Source organism: Neoarius graeffei, chromosome 4 (genome assembly GCF_027579695.1).
Source record: "Neoarius graeffei isolate fNeoGra1 chromosome 4, fNeoGra1.pri, whole genome shotgun sequence".
Taxonomy (NCBI): Eukaryota; Metazoa; Chordata; class Actinopteri; order Siluriformes; family Ariidae; genus Neoarius; species Neoarius graeffei.
The window spans coordinates 108986501-109006028 of record NC_083572.1 but is presented as its reverse complement, the minus strand read 5'-3'; positions in this window follow the sequence as shown (position 1 = coordinate 109006028).

Genomic DNA, 19528 nt, shown 5'->3' with positions numbered 1-19528 from the left:
CTCAACTCCTAGTCCTATTGTCAGTTTTTGGAAGACACCTTCTTCAAGCAGTGGTACAGGAAGAAGTCAGCATCCTTCAAGAAAAACATGATTTTCATGCAGGACAATGCTCCATCACATGCATCCAAGTACTCCACAGCATGGCTGGCCAGAAAGGGTCTAAAGGAAGAAAGATTAATGACGTGGCCTCCTTGTTCACCTGATCTGAACCCCATAGAAAACCTGTGGTCCCTCATCAAATGTGAGATCTACAAGGAGGGGAAACAGTACACATCTCTGAACAGTGTCTGGGAGGCTGTGGTTGCTGCTGCACGCAATGTTGATCGCAAACAGATCAAAACACTGACCGAATCCATGGATGGCAGGCTTTTGAGTGTCCTTGTAAAGAAAGGCGGCTATATTAGTCACTGATTTGTTTTTTTGAATGCCAGCAATGTATATTAGTGAATGTTGAGTTGTTATATTGGTTTCCCTGGTGAAAATAAATGAGTGAAATGGGTATATGTTTGTTTTTTGTTAAGTTGCCTAATAATTATGCACAGTTATAGTCACCTGCACACACAGATATCCTCCTAAGATAGCTAAAACTAAGAAAGCCCTACTCCAACTTCCAAAAATACTCAGCTTTGATATTTATGAGTCTTTTGGGTTCATCAAGAACATAGTTGTTTTTCAATAATAAAACTAATCCTCAAAAATACAACTTGCCTAATAATTCTGCACTCCCTGTATGGGTGTTGAGGTCTGCAAGCATCTGTTGATGTTCTCCTAGTAGACATCCTTGTGCGTTCAGCTTTGCCTCTTCCACTACATCCATGAACGGCGAAGTATCTCATCAGAGTGCAGGCACTTACGGATGTATGTGCAGATGAGAGCAGGATGCAAATTGTAGACAAAGCTAAATCGTAAGACAAGAAGCGTGGTCAGGAATCAAGAGAGGGTTGGTTGATCAGCAAACAGAGTAGTAGAGGCAAGACAGATAACATAAACAGAGCGAGTAAGCAGCGGTCAGAATAATGAGAAGCAGACAAAGAATGCAAGGCTTGGTATGAACTGGAGAAACACAGAATGATACTTCACATTGGAGTAGAATGAGTGAGGAGCTTAAATAGTGTGATGAGTAATTAGTGGGATGAGTGGCAGCTGTCATCAATAGGCCGGTGACAGGGGGCGCTGTGGTTCTTGGGAGTTGTAGTTCAGAGAGTCCATGTTTGTAGTTCAGTTGTTCTCAACAGGTTTACTGACAGCTGCGCATGCACACAATCATTTCTTTGGCGGCCAGGAAAGAGAGACGATGAGGTTAATTCAGTGCTACTGCTAGGATTAGCTATGCTATTATGAAGCACTAAATAAATAAACTGAAACTAAAGACACGCTGAACACCCGAAAGGCGACCAAAACTTCATTTTATATTCTTCACACGTATTTACAAGAGAAAAACATACCAATGGACATAAAAAACTGGAAAAGAGGCACATCGGAGATGTAAAGCTTCAGTGCTAGGGAGCGACTGTGACAATTTGTAAACAAACATGGCCACGAGGTGTGCTTTGTTAAAAGCGAAAGATTTAGAGAAAATTTTGGCTCCCAGGTCACTCCGTTGTGTGTAGCTGTTGATGTTGATTTTAAAAGTAACTACAGTTGTGGTCAGACGTTTACATACAGTGACATGAATGTCATCTTGGATATGGATGTCAAGGCAATATTTGGGCTTTCAGTAATTTCTTTGAACTGTTCTTTTTCTATGGCAGAATGTACAGCATACATCTTTAATAAAAAAAAACACTAGAATTTGGTGCACAAGTTTTAATTTTCTTTGGGTTTTCTGAAATCAACACAGGGTCAAAAGTATACATACAATGTCAAAAATATACATACTGCACACCTAATATTTGGGTAAAATGTCTCTTCACAAGATTCACCTTGACCAAACATTTTTGATTATCATGAACAAGCTTCTGGAAGAATTCTGGTTGGCTATTTCACAACTCTTCATGGTAGAATTGGTAGAGTTCAATTAAATTTTTTTTTTCTTGGCATGGACTCAACTTATAAGCACGGTCCATGTATTTTCAATAGGGTTGAAGTCAGGACTTGTTTTAAGCTTAATGTTAGCCTGCTTTATCCTCCACAACCAGCTGTGATGCGTGTTTGGTTTCATTGTCCTGTTGTAACTCCCAAGTCCCAGGTGGTGTTCAAGTTTCTGATGGTTTATGCTGAAGAATTCTGAGGTAGTCCTCCTTCTTCATTATTCCATCCACTTTGTGCAATGAACCAGTTCCACTGGCAGTAAAACAGCCCCAGAGCATGATGATCCTACCACCAGCACCAGCTGGTTGTGAGTACGCAGGCACTTATGGATGTATGTGCGGTGGAAGAAAGCTTTAGAATAGCAAACCAAGCCAAAACGAGAGACAGGAATCGTAGTCAAAGAACAAGCTAGGGTCGGGCGATTGGCTGAACAGAGTAACGTGGGCAAAACAGAGATCGAGGAAATGAGAAAACACTAGCAAAGATCAAAAGGCAGAAAGGCAGTCAGAGAATAACAAAGCTTGGTATGTATGGAAAAACAGAATGATACTTCGCAATGTGTGCTTGTGTGACTGGGGTTTAAATACTGAGACAGGTGATGAGAAAATGAATGTCAGCTGAGAGTCAGAAGGTGGGAGATAGAGGGCACTGTGTGTGCTGGGAGTTGTAGTCTGAGCTGTTCATGTTTGTACTCTGCTCTTCTCCAGCGGGTTTACTGACAGAGCACCCCCCCCCCCCCCCCCCCCCCCCCGAGGAGCTACCTCCGGGAGCTATACTTTTTTGGGGGCATCCTCGACCTCTGGGTGCTGGCTTGCTGGGGTGTTGGGCATGAAGTCTTGCTTGAGCAGAGGGTCAAGGATGTCCTTGGACTTGACCCAACTTTGTTCTTCCAGCCCATACCCTTCCCAATCTATCAGGTACTCGATCTGGCCGCCTCTTCGCCTGGAGTCGAGGATTTTGTTGACCTGGTAGATGGGTTCCCCATCGAGATTCAGAGAAGGGCGATCTTGAGTACTGATAGGTGTGTTGTCAGAGAGTGGACTGGGATGACAGGTTTGAGATTGGAGACGTGGAAAGTGGGAGAGACTCTGCTGTGCGATGGAAGTTCTAGACGATATGTGGCAGATCACAGAATCCAGGGACACATGTCGGCCCGGGGGCATTTTGAGTTATTGACAGATTCAGAAAGTACAGTTTCTAAGCTTTACAATGATGCCTTCCATGTGGAGATCTGACAATATTTGAAGAATGTGTGGCCTTTTGAAAGTGTATACTTCTTAAAACAGAAAAGGGAGAAAATCGCCCTCAAAGTTTTCCATCTCAGCTACTCTGGGTGTAGGGCAGGCACATAATGGTGCTCATTTGCATGACATTAAGGAAAGCCCTACCCCCTACGAGCTAGCACGATACTACTTTCATGTAAACAAAGATCACCACGTCAATTTTCCTTCCATGCAAAGTATGCCCAACACAATTATGAAGTACAAAAATAAGTCCTAAAGTATATTTTAACGTTTTGTGGTTGAAAAATTACTCACACCGTAAGAAAGAAAGATAGCACGATGATGACACAACTAACACAACACTAGTTTCATGTAAAGCCTCGGTCACAACCGGCCATACAGTACGCGCTCCTACAGCCGGTCTACACGCAAAAAAACACACGGAGAGCGCGCATGAAACGCACGAGAGCGCGCGTGTGATGTGCTGATTTTCGAGCCGCATACCGGCCGCAGAGGTTCTTTGTCATGTCAAACAAACTCTACGAGTGCTTACGTTTTTTTCAGGTTGCAAGACAAACTTACGGCCAACGCGCGTCTTTCTCCGTGAACAAAAAAAAACCGCAGCGATTTGGGAAACGCCAAAAATCACACGGCCAAAAAATCGTACGTCCGGTTGTGACCTAGGCTTAACCAAACCACAACACTCTCCGTTACATGCAAAAATAACCACACAGCCTTAGATTAATAAACTCACCCCATCAGAAAGAGAAACGGCGCCTTGCACACACCAATGCCTCCGATGGAATGTAATCCTAGAACGGTCCGTGTATCATCCAATCATTCAAGTATTCCATTCAATCTGGAAAACGAGGTTGCGTTTTTTTTGCTAGAAATGGTGATCTCCGATGTAAATACCGTGTGTCTGTTTGCTTCGCGGTGTTTGCTCCTCTGCGCTCTGTTTAGTAACTCATTCCATAGTAAAATCACACACCTCTATGCAGGTTAAGTAGCCATGCGCTCAACTCGGATCATACAGCTGATTCGCGGAAAAAAAAAACAAATTACTTAAATCATCATGTGAATGGCCCATATGGTAATTTACCCACACCCCCCAGCAGGCTACAGTCCTGAACAAAAACAAGACAGTTTGCAACAAAAAATGTATGCTTTTCCAACAAAACAATCTATTATCTGAATTACTGATTGCATTCTTCAAGATCTCAACTTGCACATGATGGAAAAAAACAAAAATCACAAATTTCGAAAAAAATGCTTCTTTTGCGATTATCTCGGATTCGTTTCGGCCGACATGTGTCCCTGGATTCGGTGAGGGGTCACATATGAGACATCGATGTGCCGTAACACCTTGAAGGGTCCGATGTAGTGTGGTTGTAGTTTCCTACAGGCGTTTGTCTCTTGTAGGTTCTTAGTCACCACCCATACTCGATCACCAGGAAGATAGGTGGGAGTCTCTCTTCTGTGTCAATCGGCATACGTCTTGTACTTGGCACAGACGACCTCTAGCCACTGATGGACTTCTTCACAAACGGTTTGGCTGTGCTGGAACCACTCATCTACTGCCTGTACCTGATTGGGTGTGTTGTCCCAGGGGAACAAAGGTGGTTGGTAGCCGAGTGTGCACTGGAAAGGTGTTAGCTGAGTCCCAGAATGCTTTAGGGAGTTCTGCGCATACTCAGCTCATGGCAGAAAACCTGCCCAGTCCCCCTGGTTGTGCATGCAGTAGATTCGCAGGAAGCAGCTGATTTCCTGGTTGGCCCATTCTACCTGCCCATTGGACTGGGGGTGGTAGCCGGATGTGAGGCTAATGGACACCCCCAACCTCTCCATGAAGCAGGACCAGAACTTGAAGATGAATTGTGGGCCTCGGCCACTGATGATGCCTTCAGGGATGCCGTAGTATTGGAATACTTGTTGGAAAAGAAGCTCAGCCATTTGGGTGGCCATAGGGATACCCAGAAGAGGGATGAGCCTCAAAGCTTTCGAGAACCGGTCGATGGTGACCATGATTGTGGTACTGTTTTGTGATGAAGGGAGGTCTGTGATGAAGTTGATCGCCAAGTGTGACCAGGGTCGCTGCGGGACAGGTAGAGGCATGAGGTTGCCAGCTGGAGGAGCTCGAGGAACCTTGGCCTGGGCACAGTCGGAACAGGAAGAGACAAGACAATTCAAGTCAAGTTTATTGTCAAATATGCTATACATGCTCAACATACAGCACAGATGAAATTTCAGTCCTCTCTGACCCACGGTGCAAACAGGCAATGCAATAAATAAAAATAGAATAATTGAAAAAACAAACAACAATATAAACAGTATAAACACTCTAGATAGGAACTAGACATAGACTAAACACTCAGACAAACAATATAAACAGTATAAATAAACAGTATAAACACTAGATAAGAACAAGACATAGACTAAACACTCAGACAATATAAACAGTGTAAACACTAGATAAGAACTACACACAGACTAAACACTCAAACAGACAATATAAACAGCATAAACACACTAGATATGAACTAGACGTAGACTAAAAACACACACACACACACACACACACACACACACACACACACACACACACACACACATAAATTGGTTCAAATAACCAAACAGTCAAGGGCACTTGAGGTATAGCAGGTAAACATGAAACATGAAATAAGCAGTATAAACAAACTAGCAGCTGTTAAGATGAGGTAGTGCGGAATAGTGCAAATGAGCAAGGTAAAGTGAGATGTGCAGTCCCTGAGTTCAGTGTGTTAATGAATTATATGTATGTATATGTTGGGGGGGAAACTGTGAGGATGACATGTCAGATGCTGAAGGGGGGGCAGGGGGATGTGCGAGCAGAATCTGTGGCAGGGGGAAGAGGGGGGAGGAGGGGCAGAACAGGGAGGGAGTTGAGCCTCCTGACTGCCTGGTGAAAGAAACTGTTCTTGAGCCTGCTGGTTTTGGCCCGGAGACTCCTCAGTCTCCTCCCCGACGGCAGCAGGCTGAAGAAGCTGTGAGATGGGTGGGTGGGGTCACCTGCAATCCTGATGGCTTTGCGGGTAAGGCGGGAGTTATAAATATCCATTAGAGAAGGGAGAGAGACACCAATGATCCTCTCAGCTGCTCTCACGATGCTCTGCAGAGACTTGCAGCAGGACACGGTGCAGGCACCATACCACACGGTGATGCAGCTGGTCAGAATGTTCTCGATGGTGCCTCTGTAGAAAGTGTGCATGATGGGGGCCGGAGCTCTTGCTCTCCTCAGTTTGCAGAGGAAGTACAGACGCTGTTGGGCTTTTTTGGCCAGTGATGCGGTGTTGTTGCTCCAGGACAGGTCTTCAGAGATGTGCACACCCAGAAACTTGGTGCTGCTCACCCTCTCCACTGCAGCACCGTCGATAGATAGTGGAGCATGCTGGGTGTGCTCTCTCCTGAAGTCCACAACAATCTTCTTCGTCTTCTCCACATTCAGAAGGAGATTGTTGTCCTTGCACCACATGGCCAAGCGGCTCACCTCACTCCTGTAGATTGTCTCATCGCCATTGTTGATGAGACCCACCACAGTCGTGTCATCCGCAAACTTAATGAAGAGATTTGAGCTGGATGTTGGTGTGCAGTCGTGGGTCAGCAGAGTGAAGAGGAGGGGGCTTAGCACACATCCTTGGGGGGCCCCCATGTTCAGTGTGATGGTGCTGGAGGAGTTGCTGCCGACCCGTACAGTCTGTGGTCTCCCCGTCAGGAAGTCCAGCAGCCAGTTGCACAGGGAGGTGTTGAGTCCCAGCTGGTCCAGTTTATGAATGAGCTGCTGAGGAATAATTGTGTTGAATGCTGAGCTAAAGTCTATGAACAGCATTCTGACATATGAGTCTTTTGTCTCCAGGTGGATGAGGGCTGGGTGGAGGGCAGTGGAGATGGCGTCATCGGTCGAACGGTTGGACTGATATGCAAACTGGAAAGGATCCAGGGTGGGGGGGAGGGCAGACTTGATATGCCTCATGACTAGCCGCTTGAAGCACTTCATGAGGATGGGAGTGAGTGCGACAGGGCGGTAGTCATTGAAGCAGGAGGGAGATGGCTTCTTCGGGATCGGGATGATGGTGGTGGTTTTGAGGCACGTGGGGACAACAGCCTGGCTCAACGAGATGTTGAAGATGTCTGTAAAGACATCTGTGGGCTCCTCGGCACAGTCTTTCAGGACACGACCAGGAATGTTATCAGGACCCGGGGCTTTTCGTGCATTTGTCGTCCTGAGAGCTCTCCTCAGGCCAGTTGATTTCAGTCAGCATGTTGTCCCATCAGTACCTATTTTTCAGCATCTGGTAGGTACATTGATTGTTGGGGTGACCAGTGGCAGGAGAGGAGTGCACCCAGGTGATGAGTTTGCTGTGTAGATGTGCTGGCACAAAGAGAAGACCAGATGGGATGTGATTTAGGTACAGATTGTAGTTGAGACTTACGGATTTCACTCTCCAGATCCCACATGATGGATTGTATGAAGTGCTGTGTCGGGATGATGGGTTGAGGTTCTGTGACTTTGGGTGATGGTTCTACACCCAGGGACAGAACATCCGCCTTGGTGTTCTTGGACCCTGGTTGGAAGGAGATAGAGAAATTAAAACGGGTGAAGAACAGCGCCCACCTAGCCTGACGTGGGTTCAACCTCTTGGCCTTCTTGAGATACTCTAGGTTCTTATGGTCAGTTAGGATGATGAATGGATGAGTTGCTCCCTCCAACCAGTGTGGCCATTCCTCCAAGGCTAGTTTGATGGCCAGCAGATCGCGATTGCCCATGTCATAATTCCTCTCAGCAGGGGTTAGCTTCTTGGAGAAGAAAGCCACTGGATATAGTTTCGGCTTTTCCCCAAACTGCTGGGACAAGATGGCTCCTACGCCTGTGTCAGAGGCGTCTACCTCCACGATGAATGGTTTCATGGGGTCTGGATGCTGGAGAATCGGAGCCGATGTGAAGGCGGTTTTCAGCTTGTTGAAGGCTTCTTCTGCCTGAGGATTCCATTGGAGGCACATGGGCCCCTTTTTTAGGAGAGTGGTCAATGGAGCATGCAAGGTGCTGAAGTTCCTGATGAAACGACGGTAGAAGTTGGCAAAACCTAGAAAACCTAGACCTGGAGGTCCTTGATGGACTTAGGTTGGGGCCACAAGGTAATGGCCAAGACTTTGGTTGAGTCCATGCTGATCCCTTCCGAGCTAATGATGTAGCCCAGGCAGGAGATCTTGTCTTGGTGGAATTTGCATTTTTTGGCTTTGACGTAGAGGTGGTTCTCCAGCAAATGTTTGAGGACAGTTCTGACATGGCCCTGATGACTGGGGAAATCTGAAGAATAGATCAAGATGTAATCTAAGTCAGAAATGATGTATTTTCCCAGCATGTCCTGCAGCATGTCATTGATGAAAATTTGGAACACCCTGGGAGCCGAAGTTAGGCCATATGGCATAAACCGGTATTCGAAGAGACCAGTGGTTTTGCTGAAGGCAGTCTTCCACTCGTTACCTCGTTTAATCCAGATCAGGTTGCAGGCACTTTGAAGATGCAACTTGGAAAACACCTTGGCTGATCTGAGTTGCTCCAGAGCTAGCGGAACCAGAGGGAGAGGATACGGATATTTAACGGTGACTTCATTAAGCCCTCTATAGTCTATGTACGGCCTCCTGGATGTACTCTTCCATGGCAGCATGTTCTTTCTGGGAAAGGGGATAGATGCGACCTCGTGGTGGTGCCATGCCTGGCAACAGCTCAATGGCACAGTCGCAGGGTCTATGCGGTGGTAGTCTGCAGGCCTTCCCCTTGCTGAAGACCTCAGAAAGATCCTGGTAGCATTCTGGAACGTTGTCCATGGAGTCGGGGAGCGGGCTCTCAACTGAGGTGGAGGAGACGATGAGTTGGGGATGAGAGAGGCAGCTCTGAAAGCACGTAGGTGACCACTGGAGTATCTCCTCGTTCTGCCATGAGATGAGGGGATCATTCAGTTGTAACCAGGAGTAGCTGAGGATGATATCATGATGGTCAGTGGTTGTGATGTACAACGAGATTAGTTCGTGATGTAGGGCCCCCACTTGTATCTGCAGTGGCTGTGTCTGTGATGTGACTAGGCCGTTGCCTATGGGTCCACCGTCAATAGTCCTGATGTTAAGCGCACTTTTCAGAGAGGTAACTGGCAGGTTGAGCTTTTGCATGAGGGCTTTGCTGATGAAGTTTCCCTCTGCTCCTGAATCTATGAAGGTGGCTAGGACACGAGTGGAGGACGCCATCTTCAGTAACACTGGGATTTTTAAGGATTTACAGTTAAGTTTTCTTACGGGACTTTGGGCTGGAACAGGTATCTCATTTGAGGTTCCCCGGGCAGGTTGAACTGGGCAGTGTTGGATGTCATGACCGGCACTCCCCCAGTAGAAGCACAAATCCTCCTTGTGCCTTCTGGCATGCTCAGCGTGGGACAACCATGTGCATGACAGCTCCATGGGTGCATGGTCTTTGGGAGGCAACATTGGCTTCTTCTCTGTGAGGAGCGAAGGCCGGTGCTTCAACAGCTGGTATAGACTTATAGCCGGTTTGATCAGGGAGTCCAGTGAGAGGTTCTCATCCCTACATGCCAGCTCGTTGAGTATTTCAGGGCACAGTCCCTGGCAAAAGACCACTTTGAGTGCTGGGACGTTCCATCCACTGGAAGCTGCAATAGTCCTGAAATCCAGGGCATACTTGGTGACACTTCTGGTGCCCTGTGAGCTAGTGAGAAGGGTTTCCCCAACTTTGATTCCCTCGGGCTCGTGATCGAATACCTTCTTGAATAGGGAGAGGAACTGTTCATATGACCCCGTTGGCTTTCCACCTTTGTTCCAGACGGCTGTAGCCCAGCAGAGTGCTTTGCTGGTGAGGAGAGACAGAAATTTAGCGAGTTTGTGTTCTTCCAGAATATCCGGCACGGTGGCGAAATACAATGAGCATTGTAACAGGAAGCCCTTGCATGTGGCGGGGTTGCCAGTGAAATTTTTTGGTGCAGGAAGTTGCAACGCGGAGCAAGGAGGAGATTCAGTGCATGCTAGGAGGGCCTGCGACATAACAGTTGTTAGCTGCGTTATCCTGGTGTTCAGGTCAGTGAGCATCTGTTGATGTTCTCCTAGCAGTCGCCCCTGTGCGTTGAGAGCCATCTGTTTGTGATCCTCCACTACATCCATGCTGGCGAAGTATCCTGTGAGTACGCAGGCACTTATGGATGTATGTGCAGCGGAAGACAGCTTTAGAATAGCAAACCAAGCCAAAACGAGAGACAGGAATTGTAGTCAAAGAACAAGCTAGGGTCGGGTGATCGGCGAACAGAGTAACATGGGCAAAACAGAGATCAAGGAAACAAGAAAACACTAGCAACAGTCAAAAGGCAGAAAGGCAGTCAGAGAATAACAAGGCTTGGTATGTATGGAAAAAACAGAACGATACTTCACAATATGTGCTTGTGTGACTGGGGTTTAAATACTGAGACAGGTGATGAGGAAATTAATGTCAGCTGAGAGTCAGAAGGCGGAGGATAGAGGGCACTGTGTGTGCTGGGAGTTGTAGTCCGAGCTGTCCATGTTTGTAGTCTGCTCATCTCCAGCAGGTTTACTGACACTGGTACAGTGTCCATCTGTACATGGTGGTCATTGTGGCCAAACAACTCAATCTTTGTCTCATCTGACCATACAGCTTTCCTCCAGAAGTCTTTTTTCTTTGTCTGTGTGGTCAGCTTCAAACTTTAGTTACGCTTGAAGGTGTCAATTTTGGAGCAGGGGGTTATTTCTTGGATAGCAGCCTCTTAGTTCATGGAGAATTGAACTGTAGACAGTGATCCATCAGCTTCCAGTTCATGGCATGGCTGTGCCATGGTGGTTCCCAGGTTGTTCCTGACCATCCGAACCAATTTCCTTTCAGCTGAGGGTGACAGTTTGGGTTTTCTTGGCAAAGTGACTACACCTCACAATAACTTGGATACAATTGTTTGAACTGATCTTGGAATTTGCAGTTGTTTAGAAATGGCTCCAAGAGATATTCCAGAGTTGTGTATATCTGCGTTCCTCTTTCTCAGATCTGCACTGAGCTCCTTGGACTTTCCCATTTTACTGTGTGTTGGTCAATCCAATGAGTGCTGTAAACAAACCCTTTTTATGAAGGCACAGAGAAGCTACCAGCTGTAGTCAATCATGATCACTAACAGGAAGTTAAGAGACCTCGACCTTGGCAAGATAAAATACATTTTGGAAGTTTCAGCACCTCTGAATTAATAATCTAAGTGAGTGTATGTAAATGTTTTACCCTGGAGGTATAATTTTGACCCTGTGCTGATTTCAGAAATCTCAAAGAAAATTAAAACTTGTGCACCAAATTCTAGTGTGTTTTTTTAATTAAAGATGTATGCTGTACAATCATTCTGCCACAGAAAAAGAACAGTTCACAGAAATTACTGAAAGCCCAAATATTGCCATGACATTCATATCCAAGATGACATTCATGCCACTGTATGTAAACTTCTGACCACAACTGTAAGTAAATTACACATGGAAATGAATACTTAAGTCTGAGTGAAAAATACTGTGGTGAGCGTGCAGCATGGAAGAAGAGTCTGGAGACAGAAATCTTAGTTTCTCGATCATTAGCCTGTGCTACTGATGAACACTACAGCAGCTGGAAGGTTACTGGACTGCTGCACTAACAGCACTGAGTCATGGGTAAGTTAGTGTTGGCCTTCGAGAATGCTGATATGAAGAGAATGTGTATAACAATAATAATAATAATAATAATAATAATAATAATAAATTAACATAAGAGACCACACAGCACATAGCCAATAGATCCAGATACGCTGTGGATTCCTACAAGGGGACAGTTATTCCCCTGTATGCTTCTGTCTGTCCGAGATCCCCATCATGATGCTCTTACGGGAGATGAGGGGTTATAGGATGGGCCCCCCTGGAGAACGATTGACAAAGAGAACTCACAGCCTGTTCATAGATGATTTGAAGATGTACCAAGAGAACCACCCGCTGTTGGAAGTTGCCAACGAGATAATAGTGAAGGCTAATGAGGATACTGGAGCAGTGTATGGGGTGAAGAAATGCACTGAAATTGTGTTTCAAAGAGGAGAAATGGTGAAAGGAGAAGGGTTGACAATCTTAGATGAAAAGGCAGAAGCTCTGGATCCAGAGAAGGAGGAGTCATATAAGTTCCTGGGAATAGAACAGGGAAAGGGTATTGACTGAGAGAAAGTCCTCAAACGAATTAAAGAGGAGATGAAAAGGAGACTAGACAGGCTAGTGGACCTGGAACTCTATGTTAAGCACCTCATCAAAGCCATCAATTGCAGAGTGATCCCTGTTGCCACATGCGCCATAAATGTCTGTCAGTTCACAAAGCAAGAGCTTTACGATCTCAATATGCTGGTCAAGGATACATTGTGAAGAAAGAACATGCTTGGCCATCAGGCAAGTGACCAGAGACTGTACATGAAGAGACAGGATGGTGGATGCTATTTAAAGAGCTGAGGCAGGTGTATAAGGAGACCAAGGTATGCGTAGCTACTTGCATGACCTTAAGCTCAAGCTGGTGGATATGGATAGCATGAGAAGGGACCATGGGAGTGAGTATAAGAGCATCAAAAGAGAAGCAGAGGTAGCAGTGCAAGAGTGTGGAATGGAGGTCGAGTTTACTGAAGGCAAGATCCAGATGGATGAGGAAAGCATGCCACAGGGTTGGAATGAGTACTGGAAGGCCCTAAAGAATGGCTTGGAAGAAGGATATAAGGGGAAGTTACAGGACGAGTATAGAGAGGAGATGCAGAGCCAAGTGTTTTTTGGGCAAGGGAGCGAAGACCAAGGATGGCTAAGTGTAAACATTGCTCCACAGAAAACAGCCGGCATAATGAACATGCTAGAACAAATGGTGGAAACCAAGAAATAGAAGAAAATCTGAGGAATAGGAGATGGAGATGGGAAATGCAGACTGTGTGGCAAGTATGATGAGACAGTCCAGCACCTGTTAGCAGGATGCAAAGTACTTGCTGGAACTGAACACCTATGAAGGCACAATAATGCACTAATGGTCCAAGCAGTCAGTTGGGCCATCGAGAAAGGCATTCTCCCAGAGAACACAGTGTGGTACAAAGAGAGATGGAAACAGGGTCAGGTGCTGGAGAAGGAAGGTTCCAAACTCTGTTGGGACTTCAAGTTCAAAATGAGGAAACAGACTGCAGCGCGAAGACCTGATCTTGTGTTGGAGGATGCAAATGAAAGAAAGATCTGGATTGTTGATATGGCCTGTCCCCAAGAGGAAAGCCTGGAGCAAGCAACAAGGAAGAAGCTTGACAAGTACCAACAACTTGCTTTCGAGACCAGGGAGAAAAGATTAGGGCTGGCAGTTGAGATTGTCCCATTCATTATTGGATGTCTTGACGGTGGTGTTGAGAAGGCAACAAGAGAGGTTAAGAAGTTAATCGATGAGAAAAACGTCTCCAGAGTAATTACGAGGATGCAAGTGGCTGTTCTCCTGGAAGGAGAAACCATCATGAGGAAAGTCTTTGGTGGACTGATACAGAGGAGTGACTAAACTAAGGAGTATAAGGAGAAGTCTCAAACTCAAAGCAACATCCCAACAACTGCTTGGTGGGATCGTGATGTGGCTGGACACATAAGTGCTGGCTAATTTGCCATAATAATAATATTGGCTGGCTTTTTTCATGGTCTATCAGATATATTCCATTCAGCTACTTGTCTTCGACTCGTTCAGTATCATGCTAGCTGAATGAATTATATCTGATATACCATGAAAAAAAGCCAGCCAATATTATTTAAATATTATCCTATCCACAGTCACTGGATATGAGCAATCGCATGCTCTGATTGGCTACTCTACTACTAGGATATCAGCTCATATACTCTGAGTAGAGAAAAACAAAATGGCAGAGCGTGTTGCTGAACCAACCGAGGACGAAATAAAAACTCTACTTGAAAACAAAACCTCAAAAAATATTTTAAAAAAAGCAACGAAAATATGTAATAAAAGTATTTCATGGTAAGAACGTATCTTTTTCTATTTTTCAAGAATTATTATTATTATTATTATTATAGCATTTTTCACAAATTGCTCCTGTCATTTCGCCGGTTTGTTTACATTCTAAGCAGAAATTATTTTGTCTGATGTTTTGTGTAAAGTTTTTATTTATCGAATTTGCAAAAAATAAAAATGATCTGTTTCTCAAAATCCAGTGAATGTGGAGAGAATAAAACAGTTTAATCTCATTGTACGTGTATAGTGACAATAAAGGCATTCTATTCTATTCTATTCTATTCTATTCTATTATTCCACTCAGTCTCATCGTACATGGATTATAGCGGTTATCAGCTCATGTACGACTCGATTTTTTGCAATAACTGTTATATATTTAATAAATAGTAATGAATAGTAACTGTTGTTGTTAATAATAATAATAATAATAATAATAGGAGCTTGGTAAACATCCATCCATTATCCTGTCCTACAGGGTCGCAGGCAAGCTGGAGCCTATCCCAGCTGACTATGGGCGAAAGGCGGGGTACACCCTGGACAAGGTGCCAGGTCATCACAGGGCTGACACATAGACACAGACAACCATTCACACCTACGGTCAATTTAGAGCCACCAATTATCCTAACCTGCATGTCTTTGGACTGTGGGGGAAACCGGAGCACCCGGAGGAAACCCACATGGACATGGGGAGAACATGCAAACTCCACACAGAAAGGCCCTCGCCGGCCACGGGGCTCGAACCCGGACCTTCTTGCTGTAAAATGACAGTGCTAACCACTACACCACCATGCCGCCCACCTGGTAAACAGTTATTCCTAATTATAACATTTACAGCACCCTCCACAATTATTGGCACCCCTCGTTAAGATATGTTCTTAGGCTTCTAATAAATTAATTTTAAAAAATAATATAGGACAACAATGCAAAAAAAGAGAAAAATCAAAGCTTTAATTCAAGTGCATTATTCAGTGGGAAAATCCCACATTAAGAAATAATTCCTTTACATGAAATCATGTGTACCACAATTACTGGCACCCCTGATGTTAATACTTTGTACAACTCCCTTTTGCCAACAAGACAGCATTTAATATTCTCCTATAACATTTCACAAGATGGGAGAATACAGAGAGAGGGATATTCAACCATTCCTCTTTGCACAATCTCTCTAAATCATCCAGAGTCCTGGGTCCTCTCCTATGCACTCTCCTCTTCAGCTCACCCCACAGGTTTTCAATTGGGTTGAGGTCTGGGGACTGAGATGGCCATGGGAGGAGCTTGATTTTGTGTCTGGTGAACCATTTTTGTGTAGATTTGGCCACATGTTTAGGGTCGTTATCTTGCTGAAAGACCCAGTGACGACCCGTCTTCAGCTTTCGGGCAGAGGCCACCAGATTTTGATTTAAAATGTCCTGGTATTTCAAAGAGTTCATGATGCCATGCACCCTAACAAGGTTCCCAGGGCCTTTGGAAGAGAAACAGGCCCACAGCATCACCGCATCACCGTATGCGGAAAAGCACCTCACGGTGGGCATGAGGTGCTTTTCCGCATACTCATCTTTTGTGATGTATTAGAGTGTTTGTTGCCAAAAAGCTCTATCTTGGTCTCATCTGACCAATGCACACGGTCCCAGTTGAAGTCCCAGTACCTCTTAGCGAACTCCAGACGTTTACGTTCATGCTTGTAAGTGAGAAAAGGCTTTTTCCGTGCATGCCTCCCAAACAGCTTGTTGGCATGTAGACAGCGCCTGATGGTTGTTATGGAGACTTTGTGACCCCAAGATGCTACTTTTTGATGCAGTTCTCTAACAGTGAGCTTTGAAGAACTCTTTACTTCTCTTCCCATCCTCCTCACTGTGTGTGGTGGCAAGATAAACTTGCATCCTCGTCCAGGCTTGTTTGCCACTGTTCCAGTTGTTTTAAACTTCTTGATGATTCCTCTGACTGTAGATACGGGCCGGTGTAGGCGAGCGGCTATTTTCTTGTAGCCATTGCCTGACTTATGAAGGTCGACACACATCTACCTTACTTGAATGGTGTGTTCTCTTGTCTTTCCCATGCTGAAGAGTGGATAAGAGAAATAGGCCTCTGTGTCACATCATATTTATACCCCAGGGAAACAGGATGTGATGGATTACTAATTAAAGGTTCCTAGATACTCTGATCAACTTTATAAACTACAGTAGAAATGACAGAAATGCTTCAGTTACACCTGTTTACAATTCCTGTTTTACACCATGGTGTGCTGGGGGGGGGCAGCACATCCAAGAAGGACACATCCAGGTTGGAAAAACTGATCAGGCGGGCCGGCTCTGTGGTTGGCATGAAGCTGGACTCTCTGGTGACGGTGGCAGAGAAGAGGACTATGGACAAACTATTGAACATCATGGACGATGCCAGTCACCCTCTGCACACCGTCATCAGCAACCAGAGGAGCCTGTTCAGTGACAGAATGCTCCTTCCCAAGTGCAGGACGAACAGACTTAAAAACTCCTTTGTCCCTCACGCCATCAGACTGTACGACTCCTCTCTGGGGGGGAGGAGGGGGAACAGGAGGACAGAGGACGGGAAGGAGCAGTAGCCTAGCCTGACAATAAGCAATACTGGACAATGTGCAATATAAAGTGCAATATAAAGTGCAATATCTCTCCTGCTGGCCCCTTCCCCCCTCCTCTCTTCCCCATATCTTATTCTTTTTATATTTGTAAATGTAAATACTTAATTTAATTTATCTAGAAATTTTTTCTGGGCGGCACAGCGGTGTAGTGGTTAGCGCTGTCGCCTCACAGCAAGAAGGCCCGGGTTTGAGCCCCGTGGCCGGCGAGGGCCTTTCTGTGCGGAGTTTGCATGTGTTCCACGTGGGTTTCCTCCGGGTGCTCCGGTTTCCCCCAAAGACATGCAGGTTAGGTTAACTGGTGACTCTAAATTGAGCGTAGGTGTGAATGTGAGTGTGAATGGTTGTCTGTGTCTATGTGTCAGCCCTGTGATGACCTGGCGACTTGTCCAGGGTGTACCCCGCCTTTCGCCCGTAGTCAGCTGGGATAGGCTCCAGCTTGCCTGCGACCCTGTAGAACAGGATAAAGCGGCTACAGATAATGAGATGAGATGAGAAGTTTTTTCTCTATTTTCTATTCTCTGTTTATCCTGTAATGATGCTGCTGGAATCTTAATTTCCCTGAGGGAACCCCCCCCAATGGGATCAATAAAGTTCTATCTAATCTAATCTAATCTAATCTAATCTAATCTAATCTAATCTAATCTAATCTAATCTAATCTAATCTAATCACATTTATTTTCTAGGAATTGTTATAGTGCCAATAATTGTGGAACAGGTGATTTTAAAGAAAGAAAGAAAGAAAGAAAGAAACCTTTATTTGTCACATGCACACTTTCAAGCACAGTGAAATTCATCCTCTGCATTTAACCCATCTGAAGCAGTGAACACACGTGTGCACACACCCAGAGCAGTGGACAGCCACACTACAGCGCCCAGGGAGCAGTCAGGGGTTCGGTACCTTGCTCAAAGGCACCTCAGCCCAAGGCCGCCCTACGTCAACCTAACTGCATGTCTTTGGATTGTGGGGGAAACCGGAGCACCCAGACGAAACCCATGCAGACACGGGGAGAACATGCAAACTCCACACAGAAAGGCCCTCGCCGGCCACTGGGTTTGAACCCAGAACCTTCTTGCTGTGAGGCGACCATGCTAACCACTACACCACTGTGTAATTTCATCTCATCTCATCTCATTATCTCTAGCCGCTTTATCCTGTTCTACAGGGTCGCAGGCAAGCTGGAGCCTATCCCAGCTGACTACGGGCGAAAGGCGGGGTACACCCTGGACAAGTCGCCAGGTCATCACAGGGCTGACACATAGACACAGACAACCATTCACACTCACATTCACAGCTACGCTCAATTTAGAGTCACCAGTTAACCTAACCTGCATGTCTTTGGACTGTGGGGGAAACCGGAGCACGCGGAGGAAACCCACGCGGACACGGGGAGAACATGCAAACTCCACACAGAAAGGCCCTCGCCGGCCACGGGGCTCGAACCCGGACCTTCTTGCTGTGAGGCGACAGCGCTAACCACTACACCACCGTGCCGCCCTGTGTAATTTTTCATTTTTATTTTTATTTTATGAAAAATAATTATTTCTTAGTCAGGGATTTTTTTTTAATTCACTTGAGTTAAGGGTTACATTTTTCTGTAATTTTCAGTGTGAGATTATGGGACATTCCACTGAATGGGTGCCATTTGCTTGTTGTACCACTCCCAAATTAAACTTAATTTGTTATATCTTTTCAACACTGATTTAACTATTCAAAATGTGTATTAGTCAACCTCAGGCTACGTTACAAGGTTTGGAAGTCAAAGATGGCTGCATTTTTTTCAATTCTGTTACCAAAACTCTGAAAGTAACAGGACTGAGTTTTTAGCCTAGGATTAGCTAATACATGGAATTAAGCCACATGGCGTCATTGCTAATAGCATGACCACACTTAGCGCATTCTAGTGATTTACCAAAAATCTGTATTTTTAAAATAAACAAATATCACCTAAGAAATAATTTAAGTAACAGGACAGTATGTTGACATTGACCTTATCAGTCAAATTAAAAAAATCATCAAATATACAGAAAAGTAAATGAAAGAACTAACTTTTGGTCTTCCCATGGCCTTCAGAAGACACAACTGATGTAACTTCCTGTTGAGCATGTGATTTATGGAATGTTCCAAATTCGTCAGATGGGGTAATTATGTTTGGGTAACAGGACTGAGTGAAAACCCAGGGACACGACTAAAATGTGTATTTTAACTAAGATATTGTGGATTTCTTATGAAAAAAAAAATTTAAACCATGGATAGGATATGGAGTCACACAACAGTGCAAAAGAAATACTGTTTCTGAAGGATTTTAATCATAATATTTCATAGTTAAGTATAAAGTTAGAGTGCGGGGACAGGTAACACATGCTATTTTTCAGTGTTTTAGGTAGTTTTTATTAATCCTTACAATTATATATCTTAAATTTGAAATCAGATCAATGTGCAGGACATTCTGCGTAATAAGGAAATGTATTTAAATGTGCATTTATACATATAATTTTCTAGGGATGGAAATGGCACCGATTCGGTGGAATGGCTCTTATGCTTCTGCAATAAAAACTGAATTTATTTCAAGGCTTTTAACACATCTTAAAGTGCCATTCCAC